The 21,647-nt window shown below is 42.3% G+C and overlaps 1 pseudogene; it reads left to right on the forward strand.

Annotated features, from left to right (window-relative positions):
- LOC116821604 (collagen alpha-6(VI) chain-like) overlaps nucleotides 1-5,492 on the forward strand; it is a 32,713-nt pseudogene extending 27,221 nt beyond the window's left edge.
- The last annotated feature ends 16,155 nt before the right edge of the window (nucleotides 5,493-21,647 follow it).

A 21,647-nucleotide genomic window follows, 5' to 3' on the forward strand; every position in this document is an offset into this window, starting at 1 on the left:
AGCTTTACTCCTAGATCCCATTTCAAAAAAATGTGTTCCTAAAAGATGTGAATGAGACCAGATATCCCTGTATAGATCTTTAACAACCTCTGACTTTGCCTTTTCTTAGGCCATATTTTTCTATATTCTACTGACTTCACTGGAGTTACTCCTGATTTACATTGGTGCACAGATTAGAACTGGAACCCAATTGTCCCTTCTGAGGAAACAATAAACCACTATTGGCTTCAATGAAAGTTACTCAGATTGTTAGCTGCCACTAGATATAACTTGACATAAGGTGAGGATCTGGCTCATTGTGTAAAAAAGATTGTTGGATTTATTATCTCTAGATACAGTTGTTAGGAAGAGAAATACACTCCAAGAATACTTTCTCTCTCACACACATGCACATAATTCTCCTTCCCAAATATTTATTTATTTCTTAGATCAATTTTTTTCACATTATCTGGCCTGCTGACATAACCAATATGGTATCACCAAAAAAAAAAAAAAATCTAAATAGAGAGTTTCCACCACCATTATTTTAAGTATATTGTATACATTCTCTGACAGTTTGGTTATGTATTTTAATGTGTATTATTCAGCTTGTCCTTTTATAAATTGCCAACATTGATTGAAAGTCAGTTCTGACACGTCTTTTACTTTAAAAACAAAAAATCTGTTCTTAAAACTGAATAGCTAATTCATCACAGATATGGCCAAGGAGAAGACAATTAATATTGTATTCTTCTTCCCTTCATTCCCACTACAGTGTGTGAGGGTGATTCAGTTGCTGAAATTGTGTTCGTAGTGGATGAGAGTGTTTCAAAAGCAAACTTTGACAACATTTAAACATTCCTGCAAGACACAGTCTCTTCTCTTGCTGTGGAGGTGAACTGCATAAGGACTGGTCTGGTGATGTATAGCAGTCAGACAAAAGTGATATCTTTCCTGAGCACAGAAACAAATAAAACTGATATTCTACAGAAAAAAGAGACCCTTTCTGCCAGGGCCAGAAAGGCCAGCACCGTGCTACCATTAATGCTACAAGGAAAAGAGTCTTCTCTGAACGCACTGGAAATAGAAAGACCCAAGGGGTAGAACAAATAGCTATTCTGGCCACACACCAGCCCTCTGAAGACAACCTGCGAGGCATAGCTAGTCTCCTTAGAACTGGTGTGACTGTGTTCACCATAAGCATTGAAGGTGCTAATAACAACCAGTTAACACAGGTAGCATTCTATTCTCAACAACAGTATGTTACTAATCTACAGGCATTGTCTGGCCTGCTAAATCAAATAAAGGTTTTTCAGAAGAAACTCTTGAATCTAATACCGAACAAACTCTTTGTCCAGACTGGAAGAAGAGAACTTCTCAAAACAGGCAAACTTTCCGTGGTAACTGCATTTCTATTCTCCTTTAGGGGAAGAGTTTTAATTAACAATAGTCTGAATCAGAACTCAGTATCCCAGATCTGGTGAACTTTGAATCCATACTCAGATCCACACTTCACACTTGGCCCTTTTCTCTGCAATGGGCATTGGGGCAGTTCAGCTGTGGAATGGGACCTGGACCCAGACTTTATTTTTCACATATTGCCCACTTCATATTATTTAACTGAGATGATGCAAAAATGTATATCCCCATTCTCCACTGGGATGTGTTAGCACAGGTCCTTGGTGGAGTCTCGCTGACTTTAGTGGGACCCTGTGTGGATGTAAGAGTCCAAGCTAGGAGATATCAATACAGGATCAGTGCCTACATTATTTGATTTAATTGGCTTAGTAGGTGGTTTTGAGTTGTTGGGGTTTTTTTTTTAATCTTTTCTTATGTATAATTATTTGTATATCCCCATAAATGGGAAGTGGATATACAGAATCTATCTGGGAGCACTTCAATTTATTTTTAAATTACTGAAACATTTTACAGTGGCAGCTTCCAAAGCCAAAATATCCATTTTACTGGCACAAGCCCCAATCTTGCAAACAACTATAGACATGCTCAACTTTAAACACGGGGGAAGTCCCACTGACTAAGTGGGAGATGGGAATCTGGATTATAAAACTGGGTGAAACAATACAATACAGTTTTGGGATGTGAGAGGAGTTAGGCTTTAAATCTTGTGTCATTTAGAATATGCACTTTCTTTAAAAAACAGCGTGAGAGGGAGGCGGGTGGGTCCATTATTAACTCAATGCTGATGAGTGCCAAAGCATCTCCTTTATTAATGTAGTGGCAGTGGCGTCAGATCCTCAATGTGGAGCTGAAGGCCTTTTGTTTGCAAGTGAACACTGAGAATCTGAGCCACTGGCCATCATCTGACTGGCAAGCAGGAAAGATCAGCAGATGGCTTGGGTAAGATGAGAGATAGCAATAAGAAGGATTTTTTAAAAAATCATGTTTTTTTTTCTGGTTCAACTCTCATCTTGAGATGTGGAATTTGAGTGGGAGAATCAAAAATTTGTAATTTGTCTCAATCCTGCAATGAGTTCCATGCAGGCAGACCCTGTACCTGCACAAATCCCAGTTGATTTCTGCTGGGCTCCATGTCATCACTGGGGTCGACCTGTGCTGAGCCATTACAAGATTGGGGCCTTAAATATTGTCGGTATGTCACAGTCAAAAAACTCAGAGCAAAGAGACATTATGCACACCGCCCTGTGTCAGCAAAACCAATTGTACTTTATGGGGGATAATCCCCACTGAAGGCAGCTGGGGGTCTCCACTGCCACTCTTCCTTGGGATTCCTGTTGGGGGACAACTTTTATATCCCATTTGGCAGCATTCCAATGGCACTTGTGGAAAGTTACTTGAATCAGCACACTCCATGGCCGCCCTAGCTGTGCTAACATGTCATTCAACTCATCCTGCATTTCTCCCAAGCCTCCAGAGTAGGAGGGATTTGCAAAGAGTAGGAGGGATTGCCCATTCTGTGGCAGACTTTCTGCCACGGTGGAACTTCACCACAGCTTATGCCATGGTAATCCCTGGTTGAATCTGCTCCCCCTATCTATGGCTGAAATTTTCTGAACATTCTAGAGCATTTAAATCAGTTTAAAACTAATGGAAAGTTTGTGTCTAAATCCATCAGACAGCTTAGAAAGAGCTCAGCCTAGATAAGGTGGAAGAGGTGTTTCTGTGCATACCAGCCTTTATGCCACAAACAATTTCTCTTTCCATCCAGGATGTGTGGAGACAGAGGAAACTGATATTTATTTGCTCATTGACGGCTTATCAAGTCTTGACTATTTTGACTTTGTCGATTTATATGGAATTTTTTGAAGGACGTGATTAAGATGTTTAACATAGGACTGAGTAAAGTTCAATTTGGAGCTGTGCAGTACTCGCACTTCAATGAATTGAGGTTTGAACTTGATAAATACAATAAAACCAACGATTTAGTGAAGGCCATTGAAAATATCAGGCAAATAGGTGGAAATATCAGTAATGGGGGAGCTCTAATTTTCATGCAGCCAGTATTAAAAAAGGCAAGAAAGCAGCGAGCTGGCAGGGCACCTTGTCATCTCATTGTCCTAACAGATGGGGAGTCACAGGACAATGTGAAGGAACCTGCTGAGAGATTGAGTAATGAGAAGGCCAATATTTATGCTTTTATTGGAGTAAGATATGCTAATAAAACACAGCTACTTGAAATTTCAGGTGGTTCAAACAGGGTATGCTTTTTAGACAACTTTGACTTGCTGAAAGACATAAAAAATGAAGTTGTTTGAAAGATCTGCTCTGAAGAAGGTGAGAGAAATTTTGATTTTACCTTTGGAACTCAAAAAACTTTGTCTCCTGTTGATTTAGCAAACCAATTATGTCAAGTATATAATATGATGAAGCTAATATTCTAGTTTGAATAACTGAAGTGAACGACAGGTTGAATTTCAATGGCGACTAGTGATTTTTGGTGTCTTGCCTGTTGCCAGATACCATAAAAAGGGCTGATTTTCAGACAGCACTCAGCACCCATCCTCTGCAAATCAGGCATCCAAAATGGAGACTCCCCAGATCACTGTTTACTTTTGAAAATCTGGGCCAGTGGATATATTTGTTTGACATATCTTGAGTGAGCTCATATTCTGAAAGCCAATTATAAAGAATGAAGTTTTCTTTATTGCAAGAAAACAAAGCAATTTTGCCATGTATAACCACAGTATATCACTTTTTTAAAAAGCTCTTTTTGAGACAGATTAAAACTAGGCATAAAGGTATTAGTTTTGCTACCTTCTTTCTTCTCAGTCATGTACCAAAGAATATTACTTTACATCTAAAGGCGATTGTCCAGAACGGAGTAAGTTTTTTCTCAACTAGTCATTTTGTACTGCCATGTTCCTTAATTAAGGATTGTACAAATGCCCACAGTGCACTGCTTCTGCTCTCAGGTGGCAATCTGGTGATTTGGCTATTAACATTATTGTCTGTGTAAGATTGCAAGCTGCCAACAACCCCATAAAGTGGGAAGAAAATGAATGCATTGAAGATCAAGCTAACCCCTGCACCAATATGCAGCGTGAAGCAGGAATTTGTGATCAACAGGCACATATTAAGAGTCACTCACTCACTCATGCCCATCACCCCAATCGGGGTATGGGTTGCCAACCACAGATCTTCAGAGTCCTCTATCCTATAGTCATATTGCTTGTTTGCCCTGTAAACTCCTGAATCTTTTTGGTAAATTGGGAAACAAACAGGACACAGCCTTCCTGTGCATGTGTCCATACAGGCTGAACAAAAGTGTCCTTCAGTATTGCTCCAGAATTAAAGGGAAACTGTGAAGGTAGAAAACAGTCAAATTCTGATCAGCTGTGTGTGTTTTTAATTTCTTTTTTCAAAGTACCACATTAAGAGTTATTCACTCTTGTCGTTGTTGTTTGTTTTTAAACTGCAGGTAAAATATCTGTGTAGAAGAGTTCCCCTTCATAAAATTTCCCAATCGAATTCCCACTGAAGACATTAATAGTGTCCCATAAATCCTAGAGTTTGGATCTGTGGAAGTAATATATTTGGAGAACTTCAGTGATTGCTCAGTAATGAAGTTTTATTGAACATTCACAGCAAATTTTCATGAAGAAAATTTCATGATAACTTTTCAGCATGCAGATTGATGGAGTGAGTAAGTAGAAGTGGCAAAAAAAAATCAGTATTTATTTGGTTTGGGGAATTTAGCTCACACCTTAAAATTTACATTTGTTGTTTGTCTCCTTTCTGATGAACTGAGAGCCATATTCCTGCCTCAGTTATGTCCATTTATTTGTACTTTTAAAATGTGCAGCCTGGGTTGTTTTATACCAATTTCTTCCTTCTGAAGCCTGCAGAGAAGTCAAAGTTGACTTCATGTTTCTAGTGGACAGTTCTGGAAGCATAGGCCCAGATAACTTTGTGAAAATGAAAACCGTCATGAGAGACCTGGGGAACAAATCCAATATTGGCACAGAAAAAGTAAAGTTGGGGTCATTCAATTCAGTCACACAAACAAGCACCACATGATTTGGCCTAATGGATGATCTCTGCTCAGAAACTAGCTAAACACAGACATGTCAGGGGTGTTGCAAGTGTTGACTGAGATGCAGTGGCAGAGTTCTGAGGAAATGTAGAGCAGCAACATGATCTGCATAGGGGCTCATACTTCCAGTCCTGTGCTTGCATAAACACACACATTTTCTCTTGACATGGTTAATTAACTAGTTATCCATCAGCCTCTCAAGTTCCTTGTCCATGGTCCTGTCTGTCTCATGTGCCACAGGCCACTGGAAAGTTTATACACCTATGTCTCCGTTGCTTTGCATCTTGGGTAGTCATTGGTACCTGTGCAAAGTGATTATAAAATGCTACCACTTCTGTAAGTGTGTAATAATATTTTATTACTCCCACTTGGAACTCACTACATAGGTGTAAATGACTATGTAAAGTGCAAGATAGTGGAGAATCAGATTCATTTTTCTTACATTCCTTAAAGCACATGCCTGCTTCACACAGGAAACCTGTACTTTTAGGAGCACTTTCTGTCTTGATAGTCTGTACTGGTGTTTGAATCATTTGTTGCAAATAAATTATCTGATAAGTTGAGGCCTTTTGCTGTTTGTGAACTACATGCAAACTAATCCTGAGTTCTGCCAATATATTCATTATCCATAAATATTTGCTGAATAGCCTACATGAACAAATTTCTGTGTGTAGATTGTTCATGAACATTCACTAAGACTACTTTCTATTGTTAATCAGGATGTGTGATGGGCCACTTAAATCACATAGTCTACTTCATGCCTGGATAAATTAAAATATTTAACAGAAGAAAAATGGATGACAAATAGTAAATAACAAATATAGCATTTCTGGTATCAGTTCTCACGTCAATGATCATTTGTGTTACCATTCATAAAACTTTGGGGATTCACAAACTTTTTTACAAGCAGCAGAGAATCCTGTGGCTCACGCTCCAAAACGTCTGTTAGTCTACAAGGTGCCACAGGATTCTCTGCTGCTTTTACAGATCCAGACTAACACGGCTACCCCTCTGATACTAAACTTTTTTACAATTATGCAGGAGTTGTCAGAATCCTTGTGAACCAGACCCCTACTTCTCCCCCATCTCTGCAACTAATTTTATTCAAAGTTGAGTTATTTTTTGATTCTCAATGAGATTTTAAAAACAAGCCGGGTTTGCAGTTTCTAGTTTCAGTTGTTTACATTTTCGATTTATAATTTAAAATGTATTGTTTGCATACTTTCATTACTCAAAAACAGCTTCACCGATTTTGCTCAGACTTGAAAATAAATTTTACCTTTGAGCTGACAGCAAGTTTGGAAAATATCAACCAGAAATTAATTTAGAAAAATTATGAGCAGCTGAAACTGTTGTAGTAGAACAGAAGTTGGAATTCATTATTAAATATAGCAGCCAGTCACTACAAGCAATGGCTATAATACTTCATTAAAATTCTTTCCACTCTGTCTTCCATTTAACCAGTATTTAAGTCTCTCAACATTTCTGTGTCCTGGAATACATATTATATTTTTCATACACAATGAGCAAAGCCTACTATCATTTAGGATGACTTATTTCAGATCAAGAAAACCAGACTAGAAAGGAGGAGTATGCCACAGAGCACAATCCTGGAACTCCCCATGGACCCCTTTTTGGGATCTTATTTATTAAGTCCTCACAAAATAAAAATGCAATTCCTTTAGCCTTCCAAGCTCAAATCCTTCCTCTCTTAGAGCTTTCTATTTGCACTTGTTTCAGGACGGTCAGGTTGATCAGGTTTTGATTTTGATAAAACCAAAGTCCCAGTGCCTTGGATCAAGGTCTCATTTATCCCATTTGAGGGTGGGATTAGATAGAGGTTTTGTCCTATCTCAAATAGTAGTTATTATTTAGGGCTAGATTTTTCCTGTGTGTGTTGTGAGTCGTGAAGGTGCAGAGCCCTGCAGGGTAGTCAGAATACCCAGGAGGAATTTTGGCTGACTCAGATTTCCTTCTTGGAATGCCCAGGTAGCACGCTCTGCCATGCTGGACTGTAAGCCTTGGAGACAGTGCAGGATATATTCCTCTTTCCACATCTAGACAGCTCTGCTGGTTGATGCAGAGGTGGTGTCAAAGCCAGGGTCTAGCACTCATCCTACCCCTCTGTGGCCTCTTCCAAGGTCCCAGTTCCCACAGATGGTCGGCATTATGCTCCCCATTAGGACTCTGGACAGGTCCTGCTGAGGAGCACCAGGTGTTGAAGGGAGTTCCTTGCACACCTACAATAGGTTGTCTGTAATTTCTGCCCTCCTGTGCTCTTGGGTTGCTGCATTGGCAACTAATATAAAATAGAAACAATAAAGGACAACACACTCAGAAAAGGCAGATGATTTAATTAAAATGGTCTATTCATAAAGAGAAGCTGGCACTGCTGGATATGGTGAACCAGGAAATAAAGGAGCAGAGGTAAACAGGAAAAAGGAACCACCAGTGAAAACTAACTTCTTAACATATTTTAGATCTTTTTTACAGCAAAAGTGAAGGCTGAAAAAATAGTAAACAATCTGTCTTAGATATTTAGCCTTAATTCTAAAGAACCCCCACATCCTCCTGTCTTTTATAATCTTCCCTCATTAAACCTAATTCAGGCCCCAATCCTGCAATCTGCTCTGTGTGTAGACCCTGACCCCACATGAAGTCAGTGGGGTCTGGCATTGGTTCAGGGTCTGTCCATGTAGTTCTCACTGCAGGACTGGGGCCTCAGACTGTATGTTCCTTGAGGCAGGGGCCTGTCACTTTACTTGTTTGTGAAGCACCAGGCATACATATGGCATTGTATAAATAATACAAACAGACTTTTTTGCTAAGAGTAAGATGTAAGACGTTGGTAAGTATTGCTGCTTATTTCACTAGCATCCACCATGTGCAAGGAACTGTGAACACATGCTCAGGAACGGACTGTCTGTGTCGTCAAAAGCATCCACTCTAAGATGCCAAACCATATGTGAAGGGTGGAGGAAATTGCTACAACAATTTTTTATTTACACTTTGATATTACGTAAAAAAAGGCCTGCTATGCCTGACTGCCCATCAGTGTTTACAAATCCCCATTTGCAAAGAGGAAAATACTTTTCTGCCTCATTGAAGCTGATAGAATAGTTACACTTATTCAGAACATGCTTTTAATATTTCCATGTGCTAGCATCAATCCCCTGTTGCTCTCAGCACACTGGCAGTCACACTGTTTTTATTGGGTTCTGTGATTCAGAAAAAACAAAAATAAATAGGGTCAATAACCTGAAGAGAAACACCAGAATGACATTTGTGAATACAACTGTGTCTGTTCTTCTGTAAATTATGAGGACGAGAAATCAATGGGCTTGAATCTCCCTCTCTGTTACATGCTGTCATAAATACAAAAGGAAGGGTAACAACCTTCCTGTATACAGTACTATAAAATCCCTCCTGGCCAGAGGCACAAAATTGTTTTACCTGTAAAGGGTTAAGAAGCTCAGGTAACCTAGCTGGCACCTGACCAGAAGGACCAATAAGGGAACAAGATACTTTCAAATCAGAGGTAGGGGGGTTGGGAGGCTTTGTTTTATCTGTTCTTTGTCTGTTCTGTGTGCTTGCCGGAGACAGACCAAGAAAGCGAGCAATCCAACTCCATTAGGATGAGTAAGTACTAGCAAGGGAATGTGTTAGCTTGCTTTTACTTTGGCTTGTGATTTTCTCTGTGCCGAGAGGGAGGTGTATTCCTGGTTTTCTTTTTGTAACTTTAAAGTTTTGCTCAGAGGGAAATCCTCTGTGTTTTGAATCTGATGGCCCTGTGAGATTATCTTCCATTCTAATTTTACAGAGGTGCTTCCTTTAACTTTTTTCTTCTAATAAAGTTCTGGTTTGTTTGTTTTTTTAAATCTGATTGAGTTTTTTTTAGTGGTTTGTGCTCATCATGTTTATTCCCAAGCCTTCCCAGGAAAAGGGGGTGTAGGGTTTGGGGGAATATTAGGGGAAAGTAGGAACTCCAAGTGGTCCTTTCCCTGAGTTTTGTCTAATTACTTGGTGGTGGCAGCGTTACCTAATCCAAGGTACAAGGGAGAATTTGTGCCTTGGGGCGTTTTTAACCTAAGCTGGTAGAAATAAGCTTAAGGGGTCTTTCATGCAGGTCCCCACGTCTGTACCCTAGAGTTCAGAGTGGGGAGGGAACCCTGACACATGCTCATGTAACTGCAGTTAACAAAATTATACTAGCTTACCCTGAGTGTAAATAGGTTCAATAGCTCTTCAAAGATGGAAACAAATTTCCAGGGCAGATTTTGGGCAACAGACCATTTCCTTATATTGTATGAGAAGAATACAAAGAGCTATTGTAAACATGGAAATCATCCACCTTTGTTCATCCATATTAGCAAAGCAAAAGGGGAAACTTTTCAGCATGATGCACTTATTTCCTGTCATTTTAAAGGGAGCTGGCATACTTGCCTTCCCCCATCCTGGGGACAGAGGGACTAGAAGGGGACATGGTTTGCCAGGGGGAATCGTGAGGTGAAGGCTGCTGAGGGAAAGAGGAGGACATAGAATGGGGGACAAGCCATGGGATACCATAACTGAAATTATCTGTGGGGGTCTATCCATTAATTGTTAAATCCAACATCTCCACCAACGTACTCACCTTAATGACCCTTATCCAGTAACATAAGGGAGTTTTGAACTTCAAAGTCCACATTGGCCATGTAAACGCTATTATCATGATCAACACCAGGCATTTTGTTTTACCCTTCCCCCTATATCCTGATGGCTGGCGCATAGGTGGACAGAACCATGGAGGCAGGATGGAGTATGCAGCCTCTGCTCCCCCTCGCCACCCAGTACCTTGAGCCACAGTCCAGGCAGCATTAACATGGTGTGGCCGTGTTAAACCAGGGCATAATCTAGCCTTGTATTGTTATAAACAGACCTTTAGAGAGAAGAGAATTTATCATGTAAAAAGTCGAAAATACTCAGATTTGTGGAAGTCAGGAAACAAAAATCTGACTGAGTGCTTAACTCTGCAATCACAATAGTCTGTTAACATCATGTTTTAGCAGGAAAATATGTAAAACCAGAATCAATAAATAGAAAAACTGTGATTGGTAATTATAATATAAAATATCACAAGTTGTTATTCCTTTTTGTTTTCTCTTCTGTATTTGATTCTGTTCCCACTTTACATTCAAGTGGGTGAATCAAATTCCAGTCTAAATCCGGGCGTCTTAATCAAGTCAACAGATGTTTGTCATACAACAGCAATTTTGCCAGAATTAGTGTAATACAACATTCTACTCAGTATTCTGTAATTCACAGATTTTTCTGGCTTGTAAATGCCAAAATCTAGCCCGGAGAATTATTTCCTGACTTTTTCAATTTTTTTTAGCAATACAAATAATAAAATCATTTTGATGGAAAATGACCAACTTGCTCTAAAAGTAATGACAATGCTGGGTCAATATTCAAAGAAATGAATGGAGGATTTGAGCTACAAAATTCAGACCAGAAGCTGGGGTTAGCCCAGAGCAGAGATAGAGACCAGCTCTAAAACGTGGATCGCTATCTGGGGTTTAGTTCTGAACCTGCCCCCTGACCTCCCCTTCAAAGTTCAAAGATGTTCAGATGTACAGTAGCTCAATAGGCCCACAAACAGTGGATATAAAAATGAAATCTTGTCCCTTAGCTAGGAAGCCACCCAGGGACAGTAGAAGTGTGGAAGTTGCTGCTAGCAGAAAAGAAGTTATTGGGTAAGAAATTTCTCAGTTTCTCCCACAACGCTGATGTGTATATGAAATAGTAAGCCATCAACAGAAGTAGGGAGAGATAAAGAAGCAGAATGAGATAAGGAAAATTTCCCATCCCAAAACTAACTGCCAAAATGGCAAGCTATTTCTGGATCACTACATACTACACCTTCCTACCAACAGAGGCCTCTGTAATCCAACAGACAGTATTTAATAAAAGTGTTAATAGAGGGCCCTGTTGCTGCCCTACAGATCTCTTAAGTGGAAAAGAGACAAACAAGGAGCCCTATCTTGTTGATTCATTGTGCTTGATAAATTTAGATATATATTTAGTACTCTATGAACATGCAGATTATGACACCTCTTTTCTGTAGGATGCTGTGACTTTGGACATAATGACAGGATGATGACCTCCTGTGAGGAATGGAGACATGAGTTCGCCTTAGACAAGAAAGATTCTGGAGTTGGTAATACTGCCTTGTCATCGTGAAACACACAATGAAGTTCTTGCATGGATAAAGCTGCCAACCCTCAGACTTACCTAGCAGATGTGATAGCTATCAAGAAACAGGTTTTGATGATATGTAGAATGAGATGACCGATATCAGTGGTTCAATGGAGGAGGATGGTTCAGGCTTTCAGCCCCAATGGTAGGTCCTGTTGAGAAAAGATTGATCTGACCACAGGTCTAGCCAGGAGAAATGAGTGCTCTGAGAAATCTAGGTATGTGAGGATGCTCTGCCAAGGAACCCACAGACTCTGCATGAACAGGAATACCTCTGAGTGCTTATATTTCCCCTTTATTAATCTTTTTCAATTGGTTGTGGTGTGTGTGTGGGTCTTTTCATCTATTTTTGCAGGCAATGCCTGGGTGGTTCCTCTTGAGGCTCTGTCTCATACCTTGAGTTTCTCTGGATATATCTCCCTCTGTGTCCTCCTCATCATGGTTCCAGTTTGGGGAAATGTGGTCTTATTGCCAGGGTCCCTGAATTTGTGCTGAGAAGAAAGGGAAGCTGTGTAGGAGCTTTGTTTCTTTCTGAAGGGAATTGAGGACCCACTTCAGTTTCTTGGGGGCCGGAGGGGACATGGTGCCCTTTAAGGGTTTTTTTCTTTTTGGTCCAGGTCTCCCCTGGGACTTGATCACCAAAACTGGCCAGATGGTGTCATCCTCATCCTTGGATTCTTCATTGATATGCTCTGCGTCTCCTGATCAGGCTTTTCTGTGTTGGAGTTTCAGCTTGGGATGGAGGGACCTGACATGCCTATCTGACTAAGTCCCTTGTTTTGGCAGTGCGAGGTTTGGCTGGCTGTGAACATGCAGGGCTTAATTCATCCTTTGAAGAGCTTTAAATGCTGCCTTATATATGGGACATCACTTTGATTTAGCGCGCTGTTGGCAGTACTGCTCTGCCATGCCTGAAATGGGTCAGAGAATCCAGCAGAGAGGTGCTGTTGTGCCAGATCTGGGCAGCTTACACAACCACACTGCTCTTTACCCAATCCGGCAGGGAGGGGAAGGCAAAAGGGAGAATAAAAGTTGCTTGCTTCTACCTGAAAAGCTGGCAAACAAATGGACCAATGCAAAGTGAGTAGTTACTGAACTGCTGGAGGCAGAAGGGAGCAAGATCAGCAGGAGCTGTGTCACAGCACTGAACTGCTGCCAAACTGCAGACAGGAAGGGAATAGCCCGTATGTATCTGAATATGAGATGCTGGCCTGCAAAAAGCGTATGTATGCCTTCAATAAGTGTTTGTATCTTTAAAAAAGACATCGCTTACAGCAGCTGAACCAAGGAATACATTAGAGGAGGGTACTTTGGGGGCAAAAGTAGTGTGAAAATTATGTAGCAGAATTTGCGAGTGCCAACTGCCAACATGATCTGAAAACAGTGAGATTGCACAATGTATCCTAGGACACTGCTCTTTGCTTTGCTGAACCTCGGTACTGAGGTGGTATGTGAGACTGAAAGGACGCAGCTGGACTGTTAGAGCTGAGGGTGAATTTGCAGAGCTGATAGTTACAAAAATATTTGAAAACTGAGGAAAATCTGATATGGAAGTGAGTAAGATACACTGAGTATGTGACCCAACAGTATTTTTTCCAAAGTCACTTTCTGAGGTAGAATTACAGCCTAAGGACAGTTGGTCAAAATTTGGAAGTTCTGTTCCATGGGAAATTTTGACACTTTAAAAAACCTTAAAAAATAAATAAAATCTTTCTGAATCATAACAAAGTCAAAACATTGTAATTTCCTGCAAAATGACATAAAATAACTAATTTCAGAAGAATCAGAATGTTTCATTTTGATTTTGACTTTTTTAGTTTTGTTTTTTATGTTTCACATTTAATTTTATATTAAAGTTAAGATTTAATAATTAAATTGTAATATAAAATGTATTAGACAATTAATTACCAATTTTAAATTATCTTTTCATTAATTGATTTGGTAATTGATATTTTAATTGATATGATACAAAGATTATTTAAAATACAAAGTAATTTTGAAATGAAAAATTGAAATATTCTGTTCCAATAAAGTCAAAACACGACTTTTCATTTTTTTAACTTAATGAAAATATCATTGAAATCAACATGTTCCTACATAATGTTTTGATTAGACTGATCGATATTTTCAGACAGAAAAATATTCTACCAGAATATAATTTTTGGCTACCTCTAATTCTGTTTTATGCATTTAATAATAATAAAGTTAGAAACTATATATACATTGTGACTGACCACAGGATGAATTGCTGGAGGAACAATACATTTTAAATTTTAAATTTCCTCATATTTGCCCCTTATTTTTACTGTGCAACCGTAAAGCTGAATGAACATAGTTTTTGTAGTTAATATTAAACACTGTTCCTGTCTAGTTACCTACCTGTTTCTGTGGTGTGGCTCCCAGTTATCTTACATCTCTAATGTGATAATGCGATAACTTTTCTTGATCTAAAAATTGCTGGCTTCATTCATGTAATTAGTCATAATCAGGGACGGCGACTTATATGGGCCCATGGTGCCCGGGCTTTAGCAATATTCAGGGCCCAGGGGCCCGGCTCCACCAATGTTTGGGGCTGGGTCTCTCCCTCAGCCCTCCCCTGCCTCCCCTGCACGCCTCCCCCAAGTGTCCCCCAGTCCACACCTGGTGCCCTCGCATGCCTCCCCCAGGTCCCAGAGCATCCCTTCCTCAAGCGAGCGGCTGCCCCCTGCAGCTCCACGCTACACTCTGCTCTGTTGGCTCTGGGCATCAACTGCCACCTTAGGGTCCTAGTGCCCCCCTAACCACTAGTGCCAGGACAGGCTGACCCTGCCTCTGCCCTTCTGCCTTGGACCCTTCCCTTTTCCAGCGGGACCCTCCGCCAGCACAGGGGGCCCCACTGCCTGTAGTCACCGCTCCGCCCCACGCTGGGCAAGGGGCAGCCTCATCCCCCACCCCCAGTGAGGCTACAGTGAGGGGCAGCAGCAGGGGAGGAAGTGTACATGTGATGGCACCCCTGCCCCCACCACAAGGGAGGCAAGGGGGCTTCCTGGACCTGAGAGGGGCCCTAGGAGCATGTGTAGTGACAGTGGGGAGAAGGCTGGGGGGAGTCGTCTTCTCTGGCTCCAGCCCAGGGCAGCCTGTCTGAACCCCAAACTCCTCATCCCCACCCCATCCCAGAGCCCGAACTCTCAGCCAGAGCTCTCACCCCCCAGCCCTGAGCCCCCTCCTGCACCCTGAACCCTCATCCCTCACCCCACCCCTCAGCCCTGCATTCCAACCTTCTTCCCTAGCCCTGAGCCCCTCTCACACCCCAAACCCCTCCTCCCAACCCCAGCCAGAGCCCACATCCCCCCCCCCGCACCCTAAACCTCTGCCCCAGCCCTGAGCCCCCTCCTGCACAGTGAACCCCTCATCTCTGGCCCAACTCCACAGCCCTCACCCCTCCACCCAAACCCTCTGCCTGAGCGCCTCCCACACCCCAAAAACCTCATCACCAGCCCCATCCAAGAGTCCTCACATTATTTAAAATATATATATTGGCTTACAAGGCAGGTATAGGGGGCTGGATTGGACCCGTTCTGGGCACCACCAAAAATTATACAAGCCTGACAGCCCTGGTCAGAATGACATAGATGGGACTACTTACCTGAGTTAAATAACCAGGCTGAGACACCTTATATCACTTACATTACATAGTGTTCTAAAAATTAACTTTCATTTTAGTTATTCTGTGGTACAGTTTCTGAAGAAATCATTCTTTTTGGCCTCATTTGCTGGAAAGGAGAAATGTCAGTGGGAATTTCATAGCTTTAGCATTCTGACTTTTTATCTCTCTATAAAAATATATCTACAAATACATGATTTCTATATCCTGTTATGAATTTCTTAGGAAATTATGTAAGCTTGTGAAGAGAAGGGCAGGAATCCAATTACAGAAAGATAATGAAGATACTCTTAGGAAACAGTAGTTTTAACAAATGTGTGCAGAAAAAACCAAGCAGTAACTGCAGCATTTGGTTTTAGAGTAAATCAGGAAATAGGTAGTTGAGTGATACATGGAAGGGTTCTACATTAAATATGTCCAAATCCAGGTTTCTGCTATATCAGTGTTGGCCTAAAATAAAAATAGACTGTAGGAATAATAATAGTACCCCCAAGTTTATATGTAGCACTTAAAGAAGTGTGCTTGACGTTCTAAAGCATGACCCCTTTTCCCCTATCCACTCCATTACAATTAAAAACTAGTTTGTGTTATTCTGAATTTTTGGAAGCAATGTCTCCAGATTTTTTGGCCAGCAATACACCTCTACCCCAATATAACGCTGTTCTTGGAAGCCAAAAAATCTTACCATGTTATACGTGAAACCGTGTTATATTGAACTTGCTTTGATCTGCCAGAGTGCGTAGACCTGTTATATCGGGTCACGATATATCGGGGTAGAGGTGTATCTCTATCCATTACCTTCAGATCTTTATGTAAATATGTACAACCATCATATACCACCATTCTCTCACAGTATCAAACTGCTTCTCACCCAACCCTAATTATCCTCTTAAATTGTCACTGACTCTGGTGACACTCACAGAACAAATTCCGACCTGCTTTACTTTCACTCTATATCATAAGCCTTTTGTGTATTCATAACATAAACCTTTGTCTTTCTTTTCTACCGTTTCTACAAATAGGAGCTATTTTGTTACATTGTCAAACAGTTGGAAAGAGTCTCAGGCTAAAAATGTCATCTCTAAATGTAGTGGGCCATATTTATCCAGGACATAAGTGAAGTACACGGAGGTATGTCCGGATGAATTTGGCCCGCTATATTTTCGTTCTAGCTTGTATTTGTAATATGTGGCTTGTAAGGCGATTAGATAACAAATGTGTCTGGGACAGAGATTATCAAACCAAATTGAGACTGAGCAGAAGACTGTATCACGTGTAGTGTGTTTTCCTGTGAAAACACTCAAGGGTGTGTTTCCCCACTAGCAATGGATTGTTCCATCCTATTCATGCTATCCCCTGATATTGTCTCTGCTGCAGCTGTTATAGAAACCTAGTTCCAGTGGAAGCCTCTTGTGGCTGGGAGATAGAATCCAGCGGTGTCTGACCTGTAGTCTCTTGAAGAATTTATTCTCCTCTAAAAAGATCTTTGTCCAGTTGGATTTAATAAAGATACTGACTAATTCAGCAACCCCCTTATGTAATCCTTCTGTTAGTTGAGTTGGCAGCAACAAGGGCCTGTTCAGCGTCTAGGGGTTCCTTTTCAACAATACAACACAAATCGGCTCAAGCCCCCACCCAGTGACCTGGGACAATTACATACCACTCCCTGGGCGCCTCTAAGAGGCAATACTTCCCCTCTCGCAAGCACAGAGTCTGAGTGTAGCAAAAAAATCTTTTAATAAGAGGAGGGAAATAAAGCAGCATTAATTTGGGAAAACACCGCAAACAGGGTATATAAACATGAACAATGAGCAAAAGACCCACCACCAAGTAAGTTGGGCAGTGTCCTCTTCCCCTCAGACTCTTAAGTAAAGAAACCCAAAAGTATCTTTAACGTGTCTGTCCCTTCTCTGCACCCCACTCACAGTTGCTGTCTTTGCACAGTGCAGACCCAGAGTTCAGAGGTGCATCTGCAGAGTTCACCTCCCACCCTGGGTGGAGGGGGAATAAGGAGACACCTTACTTGTTCTGCTGTGGTACTCATTTGCCGCCACTCTCTGTGGGGCTTTGCTCCTGCCCTCTTGGCCAGCTTCCCTGCTGGCCACTCACCGTACCTCTCCGCCAGCTGCCCTGCTGGCTGCTTGCTGCACCCTCTCTACCAGCCGCCCTGTTGGCTGCACCTCTCTGCCAGCTGCCCTGCTGGCCGTTGGCCATGCCTCTCCACCAGCCAGGCCTTTCCACCAGCTGCCCTGATGGCCGCACCAGGATGTCTTCAGGGCTCCCCACTTACCATAGCTCTCAGTGATTTCAGCTGTTAGTGGGGGAGCCTCACTGCTGGTGCGCATTGAGCAGTCTCTTACATCAGAGACACTGTACCAAAGCAGATCTAATACTTAGACACAGGTATCAGTGATTTCAGCTCTGCAGCATATAAGAAAACTCTCAGTGAGTCTAAATTAGCTCTATTACACAGTGGAGAGAGACAGAGTCAAATGATGTCTGGGGCCCTTGGCAAAGGCAAACCACCAGGTACAAGTATATGTCCCAATCCTCTCTCTACTCACGAGGCTTTGGAACCCATGTCCCCTACCTAATGAATGCTGTTTAGTTGAGAATCAGTCCCTCAACTGGGAAATGCCAAGTAAAGTTCTGCTACCCTTGATTCACATAGCAAGGATAACAACCCTTCATTACTTCTGCCCCAATAACAAGGAGATTGTGGATCCCACACCAGCCAAAGGTGGCAAGCAATCCCATCATGCTGAGCACCTAGGCGGGGTGGGTGTGCCCATGCAAACGAGATTAACTCCTGAAGTCCTTTTCTACAGCTCACCACTAGATGTCAGGGAAGAGCTCATTCAGACCCTGCTTACCTCTACATAGTGGAGTCTGCTGCTTCATGCAAACTACCATGTCTAATGGCGGACTCTAAACCATCCAGATTTAAACCTTGTCCATCTTGTGACAGACTCGTCCCACGCAGATGGGCACAACAGGCAAAAGAGACAGCTTCATAAGAGTTGCATTCTAGATAGATGCTCAGTTTCCTCTAGGAACTGTAAGTCCAGAGACTCATCTCAGGCTGCATCTATGAGACCCGTCTGCGAGGGTCACTTGAGACCTGAAGGAACTGGCAGCTGCCAAACTGGAGAGACCCCTCAAGCAGGAACCCCACACGTGGATCCAGCCGCAAGAAGTCAAAAAGGGCACTGAAGACACTGACAGCCCCAGTATCCATAGCCTTGGCACTGGCAACCTCAGCTTTGACTCCAAGGATGACAGACCTGGTGCTGAAGACAGAGCATGAGCAAAAACTTGGCTCCAGGCACCATTGCAGATCACATGGTAACGAAGGACCTAAACACCAGTTTTCCAGAGACAAACCCTCCAAATTGTCTGTGTTAACTGCTAGAGATAGATGTTTAACTTCCAATGTAGCACAGAGAAAGTATGGCCAGGTATCAACCTTGACAATGACATTGTCAACCTTACATGTGCAAAGCAGGCACAGATGTTTGAACCCACCATGGTCCCACAATATATACTGGCTGAAAAAGTCTGTATCCCCACCAGAGACATCCTCTACACCAAGACCACAGCTAGCACCAGCTCCCTCAGCACTGAGGTCTTGCTACCCTAGAGAATCAGCATTTGAAGAAATATATACTTCATTGTCCTCACCGAGAAACTTGTCACCAACATCAAGTGAAGATTCATCCACTCATGGTCGGGAGGGAACATCGCTGGAGGCTTCCTGTTCAGGGTCTTATCACAGACAAGGTTCAAGTGATGGTGGGCTGGCCAATACCCATACAACATGTCACTGTTCGCCCCATTGGCCATATTGGGGACCACCATCACAGATGCCTCAGTACAAATCCCCTTCTCACTTCTCATGGAAAAGGAAGAGATCTCCCTCGGCCTCCCAGGTTTCTTCAGATAGATTGAGGCAACACTGGAGGAACCTCAGCAACCTCCTCATCTGTTGACACTTTTCATCCTCATCAGATGAAGCAGTGGCACTGGCACCTGATAACTTGAGTGTTCCAGGACCTTTTGACCCAAATCACTGAGACCATGGACATCGTTGAACTAAGAGAAGTTCCATGAGCTCATCAATATCCTGAGCTCATCAACCCTATATAGGGTTGTCCAAACTGGTAATCTAGGACTGCATCAAAAAGGGCATACTTGAGCAGTGGAGGGACTTTGGCAAATCACAGCCGCTCTTCCTCGTCCTCAGCTCTCATCCAAGAGGTTTGAAAAAAGGCTCTGTTTGCAAAAATATATATTTTTTTCATATGGGAAAGAGTGGCTGCTTTTCTATCAAAACTCCCATACGATAGTAAAGAGGAACTGAGAGATGTCATAAAGGTGGGCCAGATGATCAAAAAAATCCTTTTAGAAGTGACCATGGATGCACTGGATGTGGTTGCCATGTTGCTGGCTATAGCCATCATCATGAGACAGGTCTTGTGGCTTCAAGCTCTGGAATCCCTAGAAAAGAGCAACACACTATAGAGGACCTGCCATTGGGAGAGCTGGAGCTCTTCAGCAGCCAAACAGATGAAGCGCTTCTCTCTCAAAGGTTCTAAGGTCACACAGCAATCACTGAGGATTTACACACAAGGGCCCTACCCATACAACTACCAGCCCCAACAGATGAAGAAAGCTCCCTTATAGCACCAGATTCAACAACTGGAGCTGTCATAACCAGATAGCTAAGGGTTAATGTCTCTTTTACCTGTAAAGGATTAACAAACAGTGACCTGCAACACCTGACCAGAGGACCAATCAGGAAACAAGATACTTTCAACTCTCGGTGGAGGGAAGCCTTTGTTTGTGGTTTTTGGGTTTTGTTTTGTTCTCTCTGAGTCCTGGAAGGGACTAGACGTGCAACCAGGTTTCTTGCCAATCTCCCTGCTACAGTCTCTTATATATTCAGAATAGTGAGTATTGAGTAGAAAGGCGGTTATAGTCTTTTAAATTGTTTTTCTTTATTTGCAGATGTGTAGTTTGCTGGAAGTGTGTTAAATTGTATTTTGCTGGGGGGAGGCTTTTCTCTCTGGTGTCTATAAGCTGAAAGACCCTGTAATATTACATCTTGTATTTACAGAGATTTCTTATTTTTTCTTTCTTTTATTAAAACCTTCCTTTTAAAGACCTGTTTGATTTTTTCCCCAGTTGAGGCTCAAGGGAATTGAGTCTGTACTTACCAGGGAAGTGGTGGGGAGACAGGGAGAAAGAAGGGAGGGGGAAGGGGGAATCCCTTTGTTTAGATTCATGGAGCTTGAATCTGTATTGCCTCTGGGTGAGGTGGAAAGCCTCTGTTTTAAGATTCAAGGAGTTGAATCCCAGTGATCTTCTAGGGTAACCCAGGGAGGGAAAGCCTAGGAGAGGCACTAGTGAGGGAAAGAGTTTACTTTCCTTGTATTAAGATCCAGGGGGTCTGGGTCTTGGGGGTCCCCAGGGAAGGTTTTGGGGAGACCAGAGTTTATCAGACACTCAGAGTCCTAATTGGTGGCAGAGTATCAGATCTAAGCTGGTAATTAAGCTTAGAAAAATTCATGCTAGTACCTCATTTTTGGACTCTAAGGTTCAAATTGAGAAAAGTATACTATGACAGGAGCACTCTCAGAAAAAGACCCAGTACTCCAGGAAGCAACAATCATTCTCCTCTGTTGCAAAAATGGTGCACTCTGAGGCAGCAGGTTTGATGGGAATGTTGGGAGCCACACCAGAGGAAACCTAGGGCTTCCCAATATCTGTTGGAAGCTGCCTTGCACTCTTTCAGTGGGTTTGGTCTACAATCACAGCCAACAAATGGGCACTGCACATCCCTCAAGGCTACCCCATCCATTTCCACTCCTTTCCCCTTATCCAGCCTCCCCTTTCCCATCCCTCTTCATGGACCTTTCTTACAAGAGCTACTGCCAACATAAGTAGCCTCATGGCTTTGTCTAGGCACCATAGAAAATTACTGGAGGAGTACAAGAGAAGAGGTTTTCATTTCCAATATTTCCTTATTCTGAAGAAAAAAAGGGGGTCTCTCTTCTATCCTAGACCTGAGGAGAGTGAATTACATAGGCTGCCTTTAGAATCAGGATGGTAATTCTTGCTCCATTATTCAGGCCTGCCGACAGCAATTCCGGACCCCAGGGCCAGGGCCATCTCTAGGGGTGTGTGGGGTCCGGGATGGAAGTGACGAATCCATCTCTTCTGGGACTGACCACGCTGGCCAATCTCGCCGGTCTCTGAGGCCCCCCAAAGTGCGGA

The sequence above is a fragment of the Chelonoidis abingdonii genome, chromosome 2 (genome assembly GCF_003597395.2).
Source record: "Chelonoidis abingdonii isolate Lonesome George chromosome 2, CheloAbing_2.0, whole genome shotgun sequence".
In the NCBI taxonomy this organism is placed as follows: Eukaryota; Metazoa; Chordata; order Testudines; family Testudinidae; genus Chelonoidis; species Chelonoidis abingdonii.